Source organism: Lissotriton helveticus, chromosome 2_1 (assembly GCF_964261635.1).
Source record: "Lissotriton helveticus chromosome 2_1, aLisHel1.1, whole genome shotgun sequence".
Lineage (NCBI taxonomy): Eukaryota > Metazoa > Chordata > Amphibia > Caudata > Salamandridae > Lissotriton > Lissotriton helveticus.
Window position 1 is genome coordinate 577,396,717 of NC_136059.1, and position 25,120 is coordinate 577,421,836.

Genomic DNA, 25,120 nt, shown 5'->3' on the forward strand with positions numbered 1-25,120 from the left:
ATTTGGGTCTTGTACTTTTGCCAGGAATTGTTTTGAATAACCACCAAGCATAAATTGGTGAAAAAAATATTGATTATTAGGGGCAAATAGGCTACGCAGCCGGCCTAAAAAAGAAGCGAGAAAATAGGCTCTGAAATCTGGGAAGTTCAAACCTCCCTTTTCAGATAAGAGTTTTAATATTGTCATAGACCTTCTGGCCTTCTTATAGCCCCAAACGAAACTACTTAAAATGCCATCTAATTTCTTAAAGAATAAGTTATTAACGCGGCAAGGTATGGAGCGAAATAAATATAAGAACTTCGGCAAAATGTTCATCTTAATCAAATTCATACGGCCTATAAGGTTTAAAGGGATCTAATGCCATTTTTTCAAAAGATTTGTAACTTCTTTTAATAAAGGATCATAGTTTAGTGAATTTATATGATCAGTTTTAGATGATATCTTTACCCCTAGATATATTGCAGATTGACATAGTCCCTGCACAGGTAAATTGGCCTGATAATTCATGACAACCTGTGTTTTATTCATATTTAATTTATAACCTGAAATGATCCTGAATTTATTAGCTTCTATCGTTATCCCTATTAGTGCATCCGTTACATTGGTGGTATAAATCGCTATATCATCCGCATATGCGGTAATTTTTAGGGTTTTACCTTCATGCAGAATTGGTGCAATCTTAATTTGAGCTTCCAAAGCGTTAATGAATGGCTCCATGGAGAGAGCAAAAAGTAGGGGTGATAGCGGACATCCCTGCCGCGTCCCCCGTCGAATTGGAAAAGTAGAGGAGAGTGAGCCAGCATAGCTGATTCTAGCATTAGGATCCTTATATAATGCCTGAATACTTCTTAAAAAACGCCCTCTGAAGCCAAACTGTCTTAGAACTCCCCACAAATAGTCCCACCCCACTCTGTCGAACGCCTTCTCTGCGTCTAAAAGTATCATACCGAGTGGGGTGAGATTAGTTGTAGCCACGTCAAAAGCGGTAATAGCCATGTTAACATGCATGGTGGTGTCCCTCCCAATAACAAAACCATGCTGCTGGTCATTTACCAACTATGGCATAAGAGGGGCTAGTCGTATAGCTAAAAGTTTAGAATAAACTTTAGCATCAGAGTTTATCAGAGATATAGGTCTATAAGACCCACACTCCACAGGAGGTTTATTTTTTTTAAGAAAAACATAATTTTAGCTGTCTTCCAAGAGTCTGGTGCCTTCCCAGTAGCACCAATTGCATTAATGACCAGACAGAACAGTGGTAGAATTTCATCAGCACAAATTTCGTATACCTCAATGGGAAGTGTATCCTCCCCAGCCGCCTTACTAGATGGAAGAGAGGTAACAGCAAAACGGAGCTCTGTTAATGTGACCTCTTGTTCTAATTGATCAATACATGTCTGTTCCCGGTATATTGCTCCAGGTAAGTTCTTCTCAATATAAGATTGTAACTGAGCATCAGTGCCTCTATTCTCCGGGGTATATAGATTTTCATAGTATGAAACAAATTGTCCCAAAATTTGTGCTGGTTGAGTATATAAAACATTGTGGGGACCCTTAATAGCTTTAACCAAGGTTGTTGCACGATCATCTGCAACTTTATAGGCCAAAAGCTTCCCGACTCTATCTCCACATTCATATTGAGATAATTTATATTTGATCATTTTCTGAGTGTTTTTCTCCCTGAAAGAGTTTTTAAGAGTTGAGCGCTGAATTACAAGTTTAGTTTCTAATTGAGTTATACTTTGCGCATCCGTCTCATCAGCTCTAAGTCTGTCTTCGAGTTGTTTCTCAAGTGATAACATATTAGCTAAGATAGCCTTAGTCTCTTTTTTGCGAATAGCGTTTTGTTTAAATACATATTGCTGCGCAACTCCCCTAATAAAAGCTTTACAAGCGTCCCAAACTGATAGGAGATTAGCAGTATTGATATTAATTTCAATGAATTCCTTAATATGTTCCTTTAACTTAGCTACAAATACTGAGTCTGTTAGCAAATATCTAGGGAATGTGAAGAGTCTAAGTTCGGGCATCCTTTGACATATATTAAATATAAGAAGTATGGGACTATGATCGGATGAAATCCTTGGGAATATCTTCATGTGTCCTGTCTCAATGATTTCATCCGAAGCCCAAGCCAGATCTATTCGTGAGCACAGTTTATGAGGTGAGGAGTAATAAGTATATCCGGGTATTTCAGGAAACAAGTTTCTCCATACGTCTTTAACATTATGTATCCTTGCTAGTTCTAAGATTGCCGCCCTAGTTTTGCGCATACGTCGAAAAATACCTCTTTTTGTAACATCCTGATCATAATCTAGCACACAATTAAAATCCCCCATCAAAATAAGTTCTCCCTCCCATGCGAGCAGTTCCATATTTAACCAATCAAAAATATATGGATCATCGGTATTGGGCCCATAAATGGCACAAAAAACATATTTACGATTTTCCAACTTCAATTGAGTAATTGCCCAGCGACCCCCACTATCTGCCATCGATTTAATCACTTCTACACATAATTGTTGTTTTTTCAAAATAGCTACACCTCGTATAGGAGCATTTAATGTAGTACATATTAGCATCTCATATCCCAAATGTCCCAATAACTTCTTGTCCTTAAAGCAAATATGCGTTTTGGTTAACAGAACCATATGTGGATCATATATTTTCAGTTCTTCATATATCAAATTTCTTTTGTTTTTATTATTCAAGCCTGAAACGTTCCAGGCTAAACATCTAAAACGCAGCATACAGACAAATTGCTAAATCATAATAAACTGCACCTTTCCTTGAATTTAAACATATTATTAGTCTATAAGATACTACGTCAATCACCCTTGAACATGTCTTGTCCTTTTCGGTTTTTTCCTCCCACCCTTTCCCCCAGTGGTATTTTAGTGTTTTTAATGAGAATTGTTTGTTTTTTATTATATGTTTTAGAGATTTACTAGTTATTAATTTATTTTAAGTTTAATTCAGCGTTTTTAGTTCCGTAGCAGGTTGTGGGTTTATAGGTGAATAGGATGGGAAGTAATTTAATTTTATACAATTTATTGAATAATTAATGTGTTAATTGATTAATTAATAGGGGTCTAATAATTAGTTGTTAATCAATTTCAATTAGTCAATTAATAAATACATAGGTTAATTGCTCAATTAATTTTAGATGTGTGTTGTGGTGTTTATATGTGTAAATTGTGTGAAGGGTTGTAAGTAATTACATTTTTAATTGATTAATTATTAAATACTTTTAAGTTAATTACCATCAATTTATTAGTAATTATTCATTGTAATTGTGTAATTAATTTTAGGTGTGTGTTTTGGTGTTAATATGTGTAAATGGTGTGAAAGGTGGTAAGTAATTAATTTTTTATTGATTAATGATTAAATAATAATACATTAATTTGTATTAATTATTGAGTAATTACATTTAATTGTGTAATTAATTGTAAGTGTGTGTTGTGGATTTTATAGTGTTAAATAATGGGTAATTAATATTTTGTATTATCTTTGTTAATAATAATATATTTAAATATATATATTAATTATGTTAATATTGGAAATTAAATTTAATAAAAATGTTGATGGTTTTATTTTTTATTGTTTTGGGTTCCAGCGCTATCCCTACTGTTGCACTCACTGGAGTGGGAATAGTAAATGTTACCCCTCCGCTATCCAGCGCTTTCCCTACTGTTGCACTCATTGGTGTGGGAATAGTAATGTTTACCCCTCCGCTATCCAGCGCTTTCACTACTGTTGCACTCACTGGAGTGGGAATAGTAATTTTTACCCCTACGCTATCCATCGCTTTCCCTACTGTTGCACTCACTGGAGTGGGAATAGTAATTTTTACCCCTCCGCTATCCAGTGCTTTCCCTACTGTTGCACTCACTGGAGTGGGAATAGTAATTTTTACCCCTCCGCTATCCAGCGCTTTCACTACTGTTGCACTCATTGGAGTGGGAATAGTAATTTTTACCCCTATGCTATCCATCGCTTTCCCTACTGTTGCACTCACTGGAGTGGGAATAGTAATTTTTACCACTCCGCTATCCAGCGCATTCCCTACTGTTGCACTCACTGGAGTGGGAATAGTCAATTTTACCCCTACGATATCCTCCGCTTTCCCTACTGTTGCACTCACTGGAGTGGGAATAGTAATTTTTACCCCTATGCTATCCTGCGCTTTTCCTACTGTTGCACTCACTGGAGTGGGAATAGTAATTGTTACCCCTTCGCTATCCAGCGTTTTAACTAATAATGTTTTTATTTTGTTATTAAATGTATGTATTATTTTTTTTAATAGTTCAATATGTTAATTAAATATAGAATATTTTATTTTAAGTTATTTATGTATGTGTTTATTTTATTTTTATATAATTAAAAAAGTTTATAAATTAAATGAATATAATAGTTAATAAAATGTATTTAAGTAAATATATGTATATGTAAATATTTTGTTTGTGTTTATATTTAAGAAATTAAGTTTATTTGTTATATCTAGTTTATATATATATTAAATTTAATTAATTTTTTTAATAATGTTAATATTCTTTAATTAATTTATGGTATTTTTTAAAGTCGATATTTTTTACATCTATATTTTTTACATCGATATTTTTAAGTCGATATTATTGTACTATCCTGTTTAAGTATAGGAATTCGATATTTTTGTCATCAATATTTATATATCTATATTTTTTCCAACTATATTTTTGCAATCGATATTTTAACATGGAACCATAGAGTGTACATGGAGTGGTAGCACACTGCCATTTCAGAGAACACATTTTCAATTGAAATGGCCATTCCATTTGCAGACATACACTCTTACTGATAAAACTATACAGCAACCAAACAATAATGTGATAATGAGTGGATACCGGCATCACCTAGTGTATTGATTGTATTCAAATATTTTTTTCCACCACACTTCAAAGTTACAAAAAGTGTTCTTCAGCTGTGCTTTCCTAATTCTGATATATTCTGAAATATGTGTACAGTTAATTTACTGGCATTTAAATGTTGTTGTGTGCTAGAAAATGGTACAAAAGGGGGTGGTGATGGACGGAGCATCCGAACCAATCAAACACTCGCACCCAGTCAACAGATCTGGGTTTAATCCATCACCGTTCTTTAGCCCACTCTGCCACCCCAGTTCAGACATGGCCATATGCAAATCAGTCTGACCCTGTGCCTCATGGGAACAGTCCAGCCCGAACTGCCAAGCCATGCCTTCCCTGGACCGGAAACAAGCTTCCGAGGACAGGTTCCTGGCATTTCAGCCGTCTTCACTGGGGTGGCAGAGTGGGCTAAACAATGGTGATGGATTCAAACCAGATCTGTTGACTGGGTGCGAGTGTTTGATTGGTTCAGATGCTCCATCCATCACCACCCCCTTTTGTACCGCTTTGTTTGCCATAAGTTGGCAGGGTATGCTCAGACATGAGTCCCCTGCTCACTTTGCCACTGGATTCAAGCAAGCCTGGCTGAAGACGGCTGTAATGCCAGAAACCGGTCCTAGGAAGCTTGTTTCCGGTCCAGGGAAGGCATGGCTTGGCAGTTCGTGCTGGACTGTTCCCATGACTATTTCAAACAACAAGGGGACCCCAATTAGTATCAGCGAGGGACCTCGGGGAGCTAAGTTATATGGAAAACAACAGTGGTCCCTGACAACAAGACAATTAATTACAAATAAATATAGACTCGGTCAGTTCTATATTGTAGAAGACATGCCCAGCCGGGCAGAGGTCCTCAAAATATGTATTTAAATCAGAAAATGTTTTCAAAACACAATAACACCTTCAACAATTCACGTGCGTGGGGCACAACCTGTACCCAGCCGCAACATTACACGAACAACATACAGAAAGGGCTTGTAAGGCAAAATCAACAACCTCTGAAAAGTTGAAATTTAGACAGAGAATATCTTATAGGTACCATTACACATTTTTTGTAACTAATAGTATCACAGGTATATGGTACACACTAGGTCGACGACGTTTCGGACCCCTTGCTAAATGATGGGGTCCATCATCAGGACAAAGCAATGGTTGCCTTTTGAGTTTAAAAAGCCTCTTTTGCCTAAGAAGAAAGAGGGACAAGAAAATTACATTAAGTTCTAATACACATAATCATGGTGACTATCAGGCCGAATTACCAACATCCAGGTGGAAAAAACGAGTGGCATTGGTAGTAGTGTCCCCAGGTTTGTGGCTAAGTGAGGAGGCACATTTTCTGGTGCATAGTACGGTGAGTGGGGGCACGTGAGTGAAATTAATACTAAGGCTCCGAGTGGCAAGCAGGCTCCGATCAGATAACATATGGCGCGGTGATACCAAGGAACATCAAGGAGAAAGTGCAACAATATATCTATAATTTTTAGAGAACATGTCAATAAAACGGTATACAAATTAAAAAACGGCGCAGTGATACGAGGTGAGTTGTGAGGATGTGGCTACAATGAGGTAGAGGTAAAAGGCTTACCAGAGGGGTAAAGGTACTGGAGCTCAGTTAGACCCGGGATCCCTTTAATTAAAAGTGGTAATCCGCTAAAACTAGTATATCTAGATGAAGGGAGGGATTGGCGTTTTAGGGCTGTGGCCAAACATCTAGCAAGGTAATTTACCATAAACTAGAAGCGCCTTACCAATGCTACAGATTATAGGTTATTGAATTAAGAGCTCGCGCTGAGAAGGCCCAAAACGGGAGATATTATCCACTGGGTCGTGTCATCTAAAAGAAATAAGATTACACATGCTTAGGGAGGGGGACACATTTTATTCAGGCGGTAACAAGGTTGTTCAAAGGCGGCTTACCCATGGATCAAATACGCTAGCTTGAGGGTCCGGAGGTTAAGAAGTCTTGAATCCACATGTACCTATGTACAGACAATGTTGTAAGTGGATCAAGTCATGGGCCGGCAGACTCGACAATTACTCGTGAAGCGAGCAGTGCTTACCTTGTAAGCCGGGCAATACCGGGAGCGCCGCGTCGCGCTGGGATCCTGGAACCAGGGGGCCTGCCGGTAAAGGGAGGGAGTTAGCGGACATGGGAATAGATAGATAAAAGGATTGGATGTAGCGCGGGATTAGCAGGAGGCTTGTCTGCTGCTTACCGGATCAGTCGGCAGCCGCGATTTCCTGGTTGGGCGGGTCACGTGAGCCCGACAGTTTTATCGTATTCAGTCATTGGCTGAATAGTGGGCATAAAAATAAAGGACGGACCAGAGCTTGGAGGCCATCTTAGGGCAGTGAGTGAACACTATAGATAGGTGAGAACAGTGTGAAAGGGGGGATAGTGCACCGTGGTGACATCTTTGTGAGACAAAACATTTTGTGACAATTACAATAACATTAAAAATAGAGTACATTATTTACAGAATCTGCAAGGCCAAGAAGTTTCACTTTTCTCTTCTCAATTAGAGATCATATTCAGATTAATGTGGTCCAGTCCTCTTGCTGGTTAAGACCAGAGTTCAGGCTGTCTGTCCTTATGATCCATTTTAACTCCTCTTTATTGAGCAGAAGATTTAGGTCACCTCCTCTCGGTGGTAATGTCACTTGGTTTATGACTGTCCAGCGGATATCATTTTCCGTGTGCTCCTTAGAAGTGAAATGTTCGACCAAAGGGGCGTTGGGTGTCTTACAACGTATTCTGCTCCGATGTTGGGAAATCCGTAACTTGACTTTCTGCTTGGTTTGTCCAACATAGATAAGATCACATGGACATAAGATTGCATATACAACGTTAGAACTATTGCAGTTTGTAAATGTCTTCAACACATTCTTGGTTTCCTTGTAAACAAATTCTTTAGTCTCAACAGTGAAATCACATACCACACATGTTCCACACTTTGCATGACCCCTAAGAGGTGTCATGGCCCAGTGATCATTAATCGTTCTTTTAAGTGGGGTAGGTGATGGTAAAGCTGCCCTCACTAAATGATCTTTGATATTTTTGTTTTTTCTAAATGCAAACAATGGGCGCTCCCAGTTCAATTGACCCGAATTTAGAATGTGCCAATTTTTCTTGATGGATTTCGTGACTTTATGGGAAATGCTGGAGAAAGTGGTGACACATACCAATTTGTCTGTGGTAGGTTTGGGTTTATTGACCAGGAGGCACTCGCGTGGGCAATACCATGCGCGCTTCATAGAGGTTTTTATGAGGCGGCGCGGGTAGCCTCTATGTCTCAGCTTGGTCGCTAAGAGACTTGCTTCATGGAAGTAGTCTTCTTTGTGGAAATTGTTCCTTCTCAGCCGGAGGAACTGTGAATAGGGCAAGCTATCTTTTAAGGCCCTAGGGTGGCAACTATTATAGCTTAAGAGCGTGTTTTTCTCTGTAGGTTTGTGGTATAAGGAAGTGTAAAGTAGGCCATTTTCATGCTGGATGGACTTGAACATCCAGCATGAAAATGGCCTACTTTACACTTCCTTATACCACAAACCTACAGAGAAAAACACGCTCTTAAGCTATAATAGTTGCCACCCTAGGGCCTTAAAAGATAGCTTGCCCTATTCACAGTTCCTCCGGCTGAGAAGGAACAATTTCCACAAAGAAGACTACTTCCATGAAGCAAGTCTCTTAGCGACCAAGCTGAGACATAGAGGCTACCCGCGCCGCCTCATAAAAACCTCTATGAAGCGCGCATGGTATTGCCCACGCGAGTGCCTCCTGGTCAATAAACCCAAACCTACCACAGACAAATTGGTATGTGTCACCACTTTCTCCAGCATTTCCCATAAAGTCACGAAATCCATCAAGAAAAATTGGCACATTCTAAATTCGGGTCAATTGAACTGGGAGCGCCCATTGTTTGCATTTAGAAAAAACAAAAATATCAAAGATCATTTAGTGAGGGCAGCTTTACCATCACCTACCCCACTTAAAAGAACGATTAATGATCACTGGGCCATGACACCTCTTAGGGGTCATGCAAAATGTGGAACATGTGTGGTATGTGATTTCACTGTTGAGACTAAAGAATTTGTTTACAAGGAAACCAAGAATGTGTTGAAGACATTTACAAACTGCAATAGTTCTAACGTTGTATATGCAATCTTATGTCCATGTGATCTTATCTATGTTGGACAAACCAAGCAGAAAGTCAAGTTACGGATTTCCCAACATCGGAGCAGAATACGTTGTAAGACACCCAACGCCCCTTTGGTCGAACATTTCACTTCTAAGGAGCACACGGAAAATGATATCCGCTGGACAGTCATAAACCAAGTGACATTACCACCGAGAGGAGGTGACCTAAATCTTCTGCTCAATAAAGAGGAGTTAAAATGGATCATAAGGACAGACAGCCTGAACTCTGGTCTTAACCAGCAAGAGGACTGGACCACATTAATCTGAATATGATCTCTAATTGAGAAGAGAAAAGTGAAACTTCTTGGCCTTGCAGATTCTGTAAATAATGTACTCTATTTTTAATGTTATTGTAATTGTCACAAAATGTTTTGTCTCACAAAGATGTCACCACGGTGCACTATCCCCCCTTTCACACTGTTCTCACCTATCTATAGTGTTCACTCACTGCCCTAAGATGGCCTCCAAGCTCTGGTCCGTCCTTTATTTTTATGCCCACTATTCAGCCAATGACTGAATACGATAAAACTGTCGGGCTCACGTGACCCGCCCAACCAGGAAATCGCGGCTGCCGACTGATCCGGTAAGCAGCAGACAAGCCTCCTGCTAATCCCGCGCTACATCCAATCCTTTTATCTATCTATTCCCATGTCCGCTAACTCCCTCCCTTTACCGGCAGGCCCCCTGGTTCCAGGATCCCAGCGCGACGCGGCGCTCCCGGTATTGCCCGGCTTACAAGGTAAGCACTGCTCGCTTCACGAGTAATTGTCGAGTCTGCCGGCCCATGACTTGATCCACTTACAACATTGTCTGTACATAGGTACATGTGGATTCAAGACTTCTTAACCTCCGGACCCTCAAGCTAGCGTATTTGATCCATGGGTAAGCCGCCTTTGAACAACCTTGTTACCGCCTGAATAAAATGTGTCCCCCTCCCTAAGCATGTGTAATCTTATTTCTTTTAGATGACACGACCCAGTGGATAATATCTCCCGTTTTGGGCCTTCTCAGCGCGAGCTCTTAATTCAATAACCTATAATCTGTAGCATTGGTAAGGCGCTTCTAGTTTATGGTAAATTACCTTGCTAGATGTTTGGCCACAGCCCTAAAACGCCAATCCCTCCCTTCATCTAGATATACTAGTTTTAGCGGATTACCACTTTTAATTAAAGGGATCCCGGGTCTAACTGAGCTCCAGTACCTTTACCCCTCTGGTAAGCCTTTTACCTCTACCTCATTGTAGCCACATCCTCACAACTCACCTCGTATCACTGCGCCGTTTTTTAATTTGTATACCGTTTTATTGACATGTTCTCTAAAAATTATAGATATATTGTTGCACTTTCTCCTTGATGTTCCTTGGTATCACCGCGCCATATGTTATCTGATCGGAGCCTGCTTGCCACTCGGAGCCTTAGTATTAATTTCACTCACGTGCCCCCACTCACCGTACTATGCACCAGAAAATGTGCCTCCTCACTTAGCCACAAACCTGGGGACACTACTACCAATGCCACTCGTTTTTTCCACCTGGATGTTGGTAATTCGGCCTGATAGTCACCATGATTATGTGTATTAGAACTTAATGTAATTTTCTTGTCCCTCTTTCTTCTTAGGCAAAAGAGGCTTTTTAAACTCAAAAGGCAACCATTGCTTTGTCCTGATGATGGACCCCATCATTTAGCAAGGGGTCCGAAACGTCGTCGACCTAGTGTGTACCATATACCTGTGATACTATTAGTTACAAAAAATGTGTAATGGTACCTATAAGATATTCTCTGTCTAAATTTCAACTTTTCAGAGGTTGTTGATTTTGCCTTACAAGCCCTTTCTGTATGTTGTTCGTGTAATGTTGCGGCTGGGTACAGGTTGTGCCCCACGCACGTGAATTGTTGAAGGTGTTATTGTGTTTTGAAAACATTTTCTGATTTAAATACATATTTTGAGGACCTCTGCCCGGCTGGGCATGTCTTCTACAATATAGAACTGACCGAGTCTATATTTATTTGTAATTAATTGTCTTGTTGTCAGGGACCACTGTTGTTTTCCATATAGGACTGTTCCCATGAGGCACAGGGTCAGACTGATTTGCATATGGCCATGTCTGAACTGGTGTGGCAGAGTGGGCTAAAGAACGGTGATGAATTAAACCCAGATCTTTTGACTGGGTGCGAGTGTTTGATTGGTTCAGATGCTCCGTCCATCACCACCCCCTTTTGTACCGCGTTGTGTGCTAGAAAAGCAATAACATCCTAAATCCTTTCCTGTTTTTTCCCCAGTACTCAGCAAGCTTGTCACATAAATCCTATCGCTTGACAGTCAGAGAAAGAAAAATAATCACCAAGCCCAACATTTGGTGGCTTGTCTTTTCATTGAAAATGTGACAAGATAAAAACTGAATTTGAAGGCATGTTTATTGCTTATTCACTTCTTAACTCCAGCATGGTTCTTTTGGGGGTGCTTCTACCTCCCCCACACCACTACTACCAGCGCCTAAGGCATGGGCATGAAATTAAGGAAGAGGATTGTTTACTTTATTCTGTTAGTAAAGAGCACTGGTCAAAACAAACATGCTCGTAGACAGAACATTGTTCCTCATCGGAATGTGTGATTGATGTACTGGCAGAGATAAGTATAATCAATGAAGCGGAAAGATAGGAGGCAGGGAATCTTTTCAAAGAAATACAATACATTTACTGCTGTGTACTAGCATAGAGGAAACAACTGAAAACACAAGTACTCTCTGAGAGTACCTCATGAAAAGGAAAAAAAGAGTTCTCAGAAAGCGAGCACTCATTGAAGAATACAAGGAGCCAGTCAGAGAGTCATGAAGAGGCTATGTTCCAAGAGAGGGATACACACATGGTGACTGACTGACTGTTCTTATAAAGCGCACTAATGCTGAGGCGTATTGGCGCTGTGTTACAGTTAGGCACTATCTTAAGGCATCTTACTACTGCTTGGGAAAGAGCCATGTTTTAATTTCCTTCCTGAATGCCAGTCTGTTTGATAGACCTCTGAGATGTAATGGAAGTATATTCCAGAGTTTTGACGCCAGGAATGAAAAGCGTTTTCCTCCGCAACGTGCTCTTTTTATTTTCGGAACTTGTGCAAGTCCTAGAGCCGAAAATCGCAAAGTCCTTGTGGGGACGTAGTGCACAAAATGAGATTGTACCTCATTCGCACCCTCTCTGAACAAAGGTTTATGAACAAGACAGAGTGACTTAAATTCTATTAGTCTGCAGACAGGGAGCCAGTGAAGGTTTCTGATGGCTTTAGATGTAGGGTGATGTCTGGGGAGCCCAAGCAGTACTCTGGCTGCTGCGTTTTGGATGGCCTGAAGCTTATCCAATTGCGCAACACCCATTCCCAAGTAAAGTGAGTTACAGTAGTCGATTCTGGACAGAATGGTAGAGACAACTACCGTTTTCCTTAGGGCAAAAGGAATATGGGGAGAATCTTTCTCACTCCTCTTAGGGTGAAGAAACATGCGGACGTGACCTGATTGATTTGTGGGGCCCAGGTCAGATTTTTATCGACCATTACTCCTAGATTCCTGGCTTTTGAAACTGGTATCGGAGGTGATCCAGCAGCATTTGGCCACCATAGCTGGCTCCAGATTCTTTCTTTTGTGCCAAATTCCAGGACTTCTGTTTTTGCCGCATTTAATTTTAGAAAATTCGCATTCATCCAACTCATCAAAGATGAAATGCAGTTGCAGAACTCCGTGGCCCTGGTATCTCCTGACTCCGCTACAGATACTATAAGCTGCGTATCGTCAGCATAAGACACCAACTTATTGTGTTTTTATCTAGGAACCTATATCGATATTTCTATTTTATGCCCTTGTTCGGTTATAATCAATAATATCCCTATAAAGGCATAGTAATCATATCCATATTCAGTCGTAGCCCATGCAGTCACATTAAGCAAGGCTACTTCCCCGGACCCCTAGAAAGCACAACGAGTTCTCTAAACAAACCAAACCTCCAGCAACCTGGGAAATCCCCCTTGCTTTTGTTTTGATTTCATCCTAGAACTCCTGTGAAGCACTGTAAGAACGGCCAGTTCTTAGTGACATCTTTATTGACGTCTTATGTCCAACCTTACGTCAAACCCGGCACCTTTCAGGTATAAATATACCAACGTTGCCTTAAGCAAACACACGGTGGTGGTTTTGGAGCAGAGCAGCCCTCTACTTGCCCGAGAGCCCAGCTGATGCGAGAGCCCACGGACGCTGCCCCACCCTTTTGATGCACTGAGAGAGACGCTGTCTTCTCTCCTGCCGAGAAATCCAGCTCCGATGTTTCCAGATACCTTCGCGGGTTACTGGGATATCGAGTCCTGAGAGAGAGATACAAGACCTCCTGCTTTCTATTACCCAGGTACGGAGCTGACTAAACCCTTAAAGAGAATTCTTGAGTCAGATTCTTGGCAAAAACAAACTTAACTTAAACTGCTACTTACTTACTCCTTCCCACGTATTAGGCTTAGGTCAGGTACACCGGGGTAGGCGTATTTAGAAGCACCAGTTGAGTACGTTAGTCAATGTATGTATGTATGTATATATTTTATCTATTTTAAAGTATCATATGGCTAAGAAACCATATCAATGCTTTTACAGTATTATTTTATTATTCTCCTTTTACTGTACGCACTTTACTTTATTATGAGTATTGCAATTGTGGCAATTCATTTCTCTTGTATGAGAAAGAAGACTGCTCAATAAATCACACCTTTTATTGAAAACGCCCGTCTCTCTTTTCTCTGCACTCTGGTGAAACTAAGTATGCACACTTGACTGAGTGAAATAGCTGTCTATTGTTTTCACACGACTCTAGAGATACACTCTTATTCTGAGGGAGCAAAGTTGTCATGTTTTATGGTTGTCAGAAGCTAATCCCTTCTTGTCTATCCAGGGAGGTTAAACTCCTCCTCGTTTATTCGAGAAAGTTTCTAGTGACCTCTAAACTAGCTGGCAAATCTTAAGTCTAATATACTCAGTAGAGACCTAGTGGAACTCAGTCCTACGTCTACACTGCTGAATATATTATTCCAATGCGCAGAGCCTATTGGGAATATAGGAACTACACTACATGGCGCCCAACGTTTGGTAAGGCGATAAATCTAACGCAAGACATTAGAGTAACTCAGTCGTGCTTTTTCACACAGACCCCTTTTCCCGTAAAAACTCCAATAGACGTCTGGAGTGGGTAAAAGGTTAAAATCCGCCGGAACTTAGTAGGAAGAGATTTCTATGTATAGTTTTTGGTTTAGTCAACGTTGAAGGATACAGTGTTCCAAAAAATATTACGCACCTAATCTTTGTTTCCTTGAAACCTGATCTGCAACAAAAACCTTTCTGTCAGTAAAAATGTCAGATAGTGACGACGAAAGGGAGGCAGCTAGAATAGCAGCTCAACTCCTAGCGGATGACACAAGTCTCCAACAGAATGAACCCGGATGCTATACTCATTCCGGTCACCATAAGAAAAACTATAACTCTTAAACTTATAGAAAATGGACTGACACCAAGAGGTGGTACAGTCATATTCGTAATTGAGGCCCATGAATTTCGGCAGACAGAGGTATTCTATTCATGGATAAACTTTCCAGCAGCAAACGCTGTCACACACGACTTCCACTATTACAAAATAGAGGAACCTCCGGAAGAATACACCCCTTTCGAGGAGGTGGAAATCCCATTAAATTACCAAGAGCACCTGCTCTGGTTTAAAAGCGCCCTAAAACATAACAATCACATCACCAGGCTCGGTCCACTAGGTAGACCAGGAGCAATGTGGCCGGTTCTAGCCAGCTACACACCACATCCCGACATAGAAAAAATTGTCAGACCGGGAACTATTAGCACAACTAAAACAACTGATTAAAATACATAGACAATTAGTCCAATATGTAATGCAGACTTCAACAGTCCAACCAGCTATTAACATTCCACAGCTGACCCCTCATCAGGGGAACACAAACAAAATTACCCCACAGAACATACAATCATGTCTGGGTAAAGTACCCGCAAAACGGGAACAAATTCCATTCTGGTTAGCACAAAAAATCACTCAAATAGAGGCAGTATTTCCGGATACTTCCCCTACTGAGAAACACAGAATTATGACTATCTGCCTTCCAATGGGGATCGCACCACATGTGGAGGACTGTGACACTTGGGTCACAGTCTTTGCTTCCATTTACACAAAAACACATGGTGTTCCGTCTATGGCGATAATACCAGATGTACTAAGACAGATTCAAAACAAATACGGTCCAGAACCTGCTTTAACTCTGGGTATGAAATTACTGAAAGACTTCAAGCAGGTCTCGGCTATATTATTAGCCAACATAAAAGGAGAAGCAGCATCTGTGGCGATCCGCCAGAAATTGAAAGAAACAGATATAGCAGAACAGCCATTTGAACTTGCCAGAATCATAGAAAAATCCTATGAAGAACTAGGAAGAGATAGTTTGGGTGGGAAACCCGTAAAACCTCAACTAACTGAAAAGTCTGAAAAGATATTTATTAAAAATAATCTAAACACTCCAAAAAAGAGCTGGGATGGAAATAAACAATCCACTCCCAAAGAAAAAAGATTCCAGTCCAGAGGAAGGTCTCCTCGGCGGAGAGAAAGATCTCCGGACCAAGGACACAAGTCTCCCCAGAGGGAGCCCTCTGAGAAAAGATACAACCTTAGAAATAGGGATAATCTGAAGAAACCTGATATTGATACACGTCCCTCTCGATCTTTTCAGACTTCCTCGCAGAAATCGGAAAGAAGAGGACGGTCAGAACACAGGGAAGAGCACGTCAAGTCCAAAGACAAGGAACCTGCTCATCAAAGTAAAAAATTACAATTTCCAAAAAAGAAGGTAGCCAGTATTAAAATAATCAAACATGCCGAGGATACTGAGGACACAACTGAAAAACGGAGAGTGGGCCCAGACAATGCTAGACAGCGCAGCAGAAGTGACCATAGCTCGCAAGATCCTGATGAATCATCTGGAGACAGTGGACACGAATGAATACATTCAGGTGGAAACTGCAGATACCAGAGTTAGCAAACCTCATAAAATATACGAAATAACATTACGCATAGAGGGAGATAAGACTAGGAAGGTAAGGAGTCTATTTTGGGATAACCTTTCCAAAGGCTATGACATCCTTTTAGCTGAGAAAGACTGGCCACCAGAGTTTGTCAGGGAGTGCCCTCATGGCGAAGAAATGATTATGCCTGCCTTCTCAAATCATATTTCAATTCATAAAAAATACACATATGCAAGAAAAGGGGCAGTAGCCCAAGCTCCTGCATTATATAAAAATCATGTAGGATGGGATGAGGACTCTCCTTCTCACAAAATCCAGTTAAAATGTCAACCAACTGCACAAAGGCAGTACCCAATTAAGCAAGAAGCTAAAAAACAAGTCAGGGAGATCTTAGATCAACTTGAATACCAGGGGGTGATTGAAACATGCACCTCACAAATGAACAATCCTTTGTTTCCTGTCTCCAAGCCAGACGATTCGTATCGTCTAGTTTTGGACTACAGACACCTTAACTCATGTTGCAAAACTTTTGCAGTACAAAACTCACACAGTGCAGCACTAATGAATAACATCATGCGCAAAAAATACAAAACAACATTAGACATCTCTAATGGATTCTTTTGTCAAAACATTGCACCTGAAAGCAGGTATTTGACCGCTTTCTCAATAATGGGGTCACAGAAAATTTCTGTCGACTCCCACAGGGATTCAAGAATAGCCCAGGATTATTCTCAGCAAGGGTAACAGAGTTACTACAAATATATGATGATGAAGCATTATCATATGTCAATGACATCTATCTAACAGATGATGACTTGGATACTCACTTGAAAAGAGTGATCACCATAATACTTGGGTTCGCAGCAGAGGGTTACAAATTCAACTTTAAAAAGTCACGAATTGCCCATCTAACAGTCCTGTTTTTAGGATATGAATTATCAAGTGAAGGCAAAAGCCTAGCGGACAATTTCTTAGAGAAATGCGCTGTACTCCAAGCACCAAAAACGCTGAAGAACTTACAAACAATACTAGGTTTCCTGAATTTCGGAAGAACTTACATTCTAAATTATGCAGAGAGGGTTAAACCTCTCTATGAATTAATAAAACCTGATTTTAAACCAATCAATTGGACTCACAAACACGCAGAAATTTTGAGATCATTGCAAACAGATATGTTAGCTAAAGCAAAATTGCAAACTCGCGATAACACACGCAACCTTGTAATCCGAGTCATCCCAAGAAGATGCGGATTCACGTACCTGACCTCTAATGAGGGAGAAACGGTACCAATAGCTTACAAATCACATTTGTACACACAAGCTGAAAAAACATTCAGTCTTGCGGAAAACATTGTAAATACGGTTCAAACAGCTGTAGCAAAAGAAAGAGCCCAAGCCGAAGGCAAAAGGATAACTGTTTTAACAGCAGAATCAGCCTTTGAGGCATTAACAAGCCCAAGCAATTTAACTACCGTGGCATTAGATCCAAACTGGATACAATGGGAAAATGTTCTTGCTACAGAAAAAGTGAAATACTATTTTGACCCGAACATGAAAAAACTGAAAGATCTAGCCTATGAAAAAGAATATCCTCTGCCAATCGAAATTCTGCCCCTACAACTTTACGCCTGTGTAATATATACAGACGGATCAGCACAACCCTCAGTTTGGGGTAAGCAAGCTTACAGTGCCGCGTGCGCGGTTGTCAAATGCCGGTGGCACGGAGGTAAATTGAGACCACTGGTAACTATGTCTCAATCTGTAAAAGACAGTTCAGCTCAACGAACTGAACTACTAACTTTAAAAATGGCGCTCGATATTGCCGATCGCGAATTCCCGACACTAATAGTGTGCGATTCGCATTACTGCGTCAAATCTTACAATAATGATTGCAGAACTGGGTTCAAAACGGTTACAAAGATGACACAGGTGCCACAATCAAGCATAACACGCTTTGGGGACAAGTAGTTCTTTTACAGAAAGAACTACAAAAGACTCACGTGATACATACACTGAGTCATCAGCGTGATGGCGTTCACGTTGCAGGGAATTCATTGGCTGACACAGCCACAGCGGAAGCCACTAATCCGGCTTCCGTAGCCACAAAAAAGCGTTCAGAAAAATACATAGACGGGGAAACCATGCTGGCGGTAAAAACGTCTTCAAAAGGTGACTGTGCAGCACTACCCGTGAACTATCCACTCAATTATACATACATAATCGATGCAAACTCCGTTCCTTTTGCTCGAATCCCTGGAGTGGGGGATAGAGTAATTCCAAACACGAACAGGAGAATCTTGTTAATAGCAGACGCACACATGGGTGAGGGTCTAAGACACCAGAAGATCAAGGAATCTCTGAAAGAATTGCAATCAGAATACTGGTGGCCGGGAATGAGCCTGCCACAACACAAATTTGCAATAAACTGTCCAAACTGCAACAGAGATCGCAGTGGCGAACCGGCCGGAGTATTGCCATGGCTCTTCTAATAGATAACGCACAAGGCTATCTATACGCAAGACCCAGCAGGAAAAATGCGTCACATTAACATTTAGAGACTAGATTCACTTAAAAATGTAGACACCAGCACTTGGCTGACGCCAGAACTGTTATAAAAGATTTGCGAGTCTATATCGGCACATATGCAATTGGCATGCTACATTCTGACCAGGGTCCTGCTTTTAGCTCTCGAGCTTATAAGGAGGCCATGACCAGCATGGGCAATGCATTGCGGTACTCTTGTCCCTTCCATGCTGAGGGAAATGGGATTGTGGAAAAAAAAAAACGAGACATAAAGCAATCTATAACGGCGAGGGTATTAGGTTCGGGTGATGGGTGGGTCCAACATTTAACAAGTGTCCAACGTAGTCTTAACAATCTGCCAAGAAATTCTCTAAAAGGTTTCAGTCCGTACGAACTATTGTTCGGGACTAGAATGCATATTCAGGACTTAGATATTCAGACTTCAGTGGTAGAAGAAAAATGCTTTGATATCAAAGATCGTTTGGCTATTTTACAGGACTTAAATGAAACAAGAAAAGACCTGAGCAACATAGAGTTAAAACAGCAGCCAACAGCCACTGAAGTTAAACCACCTGTCCCAGCAAGGCCTGTCTGGATTCCAAAGATTGGGGATCTGGTCAGAGAGAAGATTGCGGTGAAGAAGGAATTTGGGCCTTCTTACAGAAAAGCAGTACCTGTCTTAGCTGTCAGCGGAACAAGATCAGTTGTACTACCGCCCCTTGCTGGTAAAAAGGAGAACCGAGTTGTATCCATCGACCTGGTAAAACCACAATCATGTGGCCAATAATAAGTAGTAGGCCCAGTGGACTCCCAAGAAGGGAGGTTCAAACTGAGAGACTAATCACATTTGATAAACCTGCAGTGAATAATAAAGGACTATGCAACAAAGCCATGGAACTTATGCCTCTTAAAACCCAAATTGCAACAGTTCGTCAAGAAACACCTGTCTAAAACGATGTAGCCTCAGACTATGCTAATGAAACAAAGAAAATTCCAAAAGCAAATGAAATTCCGGAAGCGATTCCAACAATTGACAGAACTGCATCTGGCTACTTCATCAATTTCGATAACCTTTCTGAGGATCCAAGCGAGCCTGAAGAAACGCCAACAACAAAAACTTTTAAAGACAAAGTAACTGAACTATTTCATCAATCAAAGAAACCTATCTGATTTCTCCATGGATTGAATTTTGGATTGTGTTAGGTGTACTTTTCCTCCTGCTTTGGCTCATCATGGTTCTTTGTTTGGGAAAATTCATTGAGGGAAAATACAGTACAATGGACACAGCAAGTCAAAACATCAACTTGGTCCTAAAGCCACACAAGTCATCTCACATCGAGAAAAGAGAACTATCATCAGTGAATGTCACAGCCAATCCAATACCCGGTGGGGTAGCTTGGGATAAAACTGATTACGAAATCGATGGCCAGGTCGAGCTGTTGAAATATCCACACCAGTTTAAGGTTTCATTAAGTGACTTTGTAAAACCGAGCACATTTTCTGATGATTGGGACTTTGAAAGTATTAATGATATGATGTCAGATTTAGTAATGTCAGCAAAATTTACAGAACATGATTACTTACAGGGTTCATCTAATTATGAAGAAATGTACTGCTACAAGCACTTTGCACACCATTATTTGCATAAATCTGCTCAACCTAGTAATGTCTTTAATTATAATCAATGGGAACATTGTGCAACTCAACCAAAAGGTAGTTCGAAAACATTTTACGAGAAATTCCCATACTTCTCAGGGTTTAACACAAGTGAAGCAGAAACGTTTTATTTCAAAATATTAAATAAGACAGGGGTGAAAACTATGCTGACAAATACTAAATTAATCTATTCTGAAGCATTTTATGAGAAAATGACTACATTCGGTTTTGATTTTTGGAAAAACAACATTGAAACAAAAACCATCTGGGGTACCAAAGATTGGCAGGTCCAAGGTTTAGAATCATTATTTAGAGCCTGCATGATCCCAGAACAAATTATATTCTTGAATGACACAATTCAACAGACAACCTGTCTTGGCCTAGCCAAAATTAAAGACTTAAACAAACCGTCTATTCCAAAGCCAACACCTCATAGTAATAGCACTACAGATGTTGAGATAGACGTATCCCATATTTTTAACCAAAACAGAACACATCCTGATTGGAAAAAATGGTTGATCTGGCCCACAGACACAAATAACTGTCAAGATAGATTCCTGAACAAAATACAGGGGTTCAAATTGACCAGGCCAGACCCTAGATACTCCCAGAGACAACATCCAGGAATAGTTACAACATACAGTGTAGGGAAACCCTGCCTCGAATGGCTACAGAAATCCACACTGGCAGAAATTAAGCAACACTTGACTTTACTTAAAGACGGTGCTGACTTGCGTGATTTCATAATGGGACCACAGCGTCAAAAACGTTTCATAGCGGCCGGTATATATGCTGCGTACAGCGAAGCTTGGAAAGAAAGGCAAATTGAAACAGCAGAAAAAATACGAGAAATTGATCGTATTAATTTGGAAAAATCAGTTTCTGTTGTGGACAATGGGTTAATGACTCTGTCCTCCAGAATATATTCACTGGACAGTATTGTATCTTCTGCTATTGATATAATAGAGCAGGACTTACAACACGGTCAGTCCCAATTATGTTTTATTGTACAGCTTGGCTGGACGTTGCAAAATCTGCGTTCAGGCTACGTACCATGGCGTTTAATCAACACAACGTCATTATTCTCTATCTTTAACCTTACTGATAAACAAATCAGTTTGGCACAAAAAGGAGCAGACTATACGATTCTGAGCATTGAAAAACTTGAGAGATTACCATTGACAATGTCAGAAAGACCTGTCATTGAATGGATAATACACGGGATAATTACAATTCCGATAACAACTTTCCAATTTAAATACTGTGAAGAGTATATACCAGCGGGCCAGTATGAAAGGTTGGGTAAAGGGTACATTAAGTCATCATGGAAATTGCCTTACACACACATGTTATAGTGAAAAGAAGCAGAATGTATTTCTTAGTGGTAATAATTGTAAACGATCACTATGTGGTATACTTCTGTGTCAAGGTATTAACTTGCATGGGGCCTGTGAGGGGACTTCAAATAACCTTTCATGTCACCAGCACGGCACACCTGAAACACAAATAGAGCCATTCTTTAGACGGCTTTCTAACGGGAACTATATTCTAATAGTGGACCACAGCTGTTGTGGCATGGTGCCAGGGAAAGCTTATCTTGTGAGCGTTAGTTCCATGGTCACTTGCTGTATGCAAGTATTGTATCCAAACAGCACTCGGAGGCAAAAATTTGGCCTTCTTTGAATATCTCTTCTATTCGAATTGATACTTTAAGCAGAATGAAGTCTGTTCTTTTACAGACAACTGTGCCCATAACGTCATCAAAAGAAACGTATGGTCTGCAAGTTGCAAGGACAACGGCAGAGATACATATCCTTATATCAACAAATTGCCCCGTGCATTTCGCAGAAATGCTAAGCCAAATCCTAAATATGGCTGATACCAGTGGTATCCCACATGTATTTAAGACGATTTTTTCGGGACTGTTAACACCCTTCAAAACAGTTCTGGGCATTTTTCCTAATTTTGTCCACTCTGTCTTTGGCGGCCTACCACTCCTTTTGGGACTCATAGCAGGAATTTTATTTTTGATACTTCTGCTCCGATATGGCAAGCCAAGTTGCAGACAAGACTCCAGCAACGATGGAAGAAACGATCCTGGCTATACGCTATCGGGACCGCATAACTAAAGTCCTTGGATTAGCCCGGCTAAGAGATCTGAATATGACCTGGTTTCTTTCATTCAGACCCATCTGGCAGAATTGAATCTTACCTGTGCTTCGATGTATGCTATGCGGAGAAGAATGCGTGTTGGACGTCTGTCTTACACTACCATCAGCAGTACCATTGGATACAGATACTTTGCTAAGTCCTGTAACGGCTCATGCATGGTGTTGTCCCCAGCGTCTACCCATCCTGATGACGGCATTCGTTGAAACTTCGCCACTACGATTAGGTGGCAGTGAAGTACGAGATGAGAGCAACATCACCCAGGTACGACCTTCTGTGAGCATTGCTGATCCTGACATCGACGATAGCAATCATGCTCGAGACTGCTCAGTTGCGGCATTTTCGAACTTGGTCGAACTTTCACCTGAAGCGGTAGACCATTTTTTTGAAAGTCTGTCTGAAATGATGTTCTCCACTGAACAAAAAGAATAACAAGCACACAGTGTTACCTGAACTCTGAATTTGGCCTTCGGATTTGATAAACAAACGCTACTGAAAATATTTGGAACTATTTTTTCCCTGAAAACAAAATTATTTTTTCCCAATTCCAAAATGTTTACCTTTTTTCTGGCACTTGTACTCTGCTTAAAGTAGAACTATTCTTAAAGAACAGAGCTTCTATTTTTAGGAACTCTAGAGACAATATATTACCTCAGCCTCTAGCACATTTACAACAACTGTATTTATATGTGATGGAATGGTCTCGACCTTCTTTTCTGTATTAAGAGCCATTTCATGTGTAAATTTCGCAAATCATTCAGCTAATTATATATATGCATCGTTTTAACTGAATGATTACACTGCTTGAAAAGCGTACAGTACCAATAATCATTTTCATGTATTTTGCATACACCATTTCAAATGCAAAATATGTATTTTGGGGTGGGTTGGAATACACATGCACCTTTAAATGTTTACTATTGCTTAGTTTTAGTAATGATGGACATTATATCGTGAAGTGGGTATTGTGTTTTTATCTAGGAACCTATATCGATATTTCTATTTTATGCCCTTGTTCGGTTATAATCAATAATATCGCTATAAAGGCATAGTAATCATATCCATATTCAGTCGTAGCCCATGCAGTCACATTAAGCAAGGCTACTGCCCCGGACCCCTAGAAAGCACAACGAGTTCTCTAAACAAACCAAACCTCCAGCAACCTGGGAAAATCCCCCTTGCTTTTGTTTTGATTTCATCCTAGAACTCCTGTGAAGCACTGTAAGAACGGCCAGTTCTTAGTGACATCTTTATTGACGTCTTATGTCCAACCTTACGTCAAACCCGGTACCTTTCAGGTATAAATATACCAACGTTGCCTTAAGCAAACACACGGTGGTGGTTTTGGAGCAGAGCAGCTATCTACTTGCCCGAGAGCCCAGCTGATGCGAGAGCCCACGGACGCTGCCCCTCCCTTTTGACGCACTGAGAGAGACGCTGTCTTTTTCCCTGCCGAGAAATCCAGCTCCGGTGTTTCCAGATACCTTCGCGGGTTACTGGGATATCGAGTCCTGAGAGAGAGATACAAGACCTCCTGCTCTCTATTACCCAGGTACGGAGCTGACTAAACCCGTAAAGAGAATTCTTGAGTCAGATTCTTGGCAAAAACAAACTTAACTTAAACTGCTACTTACTTACTCCTTCCCACGTATTAGGCTTAGGTCAGGTACACCGGGGTAGGCATATTTAGAAGCACCAGTTGAGTACGTTAGTCAATGTACATATGTATGTATATATTTTATCTATTTTAAAGTATCATATGGCTAAGAAACCATATCAATGCTTTTACAGTATTATTTTATAATCCTCCTTTTACTGTACGCACTTTACATTACTATGAGTATTGCAATTGTGGCAATTCATTTCTCTTGTATGAGAAAGAAGACTGCTCAATAAATCACACCTTTTATTGAAAACGCCCGTCTCTCTTTTCTCTGCACTCTGGTGAAACTAAGTATGCACACTTGACTGAGTGAAATAGCTGTCTATTGTTTTCACACGACTCTAGAGATACACTCTTATTCTGAGGGAGCAAAGTTGTCATATTTTATGGTTGTCAGAAGCTAATCCCTTCTTGTCTATCCAGGGAGGTTAAACTCCTCCTCGTTTATTCGAGAAAGTTTCTAGTGACCTCTGAGCTAGCTGGCAAACCTTAAGTCTAATATAGTCAGTAGAGACCTAGTCGACCTCAGTCCTACGTCTACACTGCTCAATATATTATTCCAATGCGCAGAGCCTATTGGGAATATAGGAACTACACTACAAACTTGGAGCCATGGCTCTTTATCATTCTGGCCAATGGGGCCACATATATATTAAATAATGTTGGCGATAAGGCCGATCCCTGCGGGACTCCACCCGGCAAGGTAAACTCTTCTGATCTCAGGCCATTCCAGCAGATCATTTGTCTCCTGTCTGACAGAAAGGATGATAAAAGAGAGAGTGCTGTGCCCCTTACTCTCGCCTCCTGCAGTCTTTGATTCAACAAGGTATGATTCACCGTGTCAAAGGCTGCAGTTAGGTCCAACAAAACTAATATAGCCCTTCCCCCTCCATCTGTTACCTTGCGTATTTCTTCTGTTGCCATTATTAAAGCAGTCTCCATGGAATGTTTAGCACG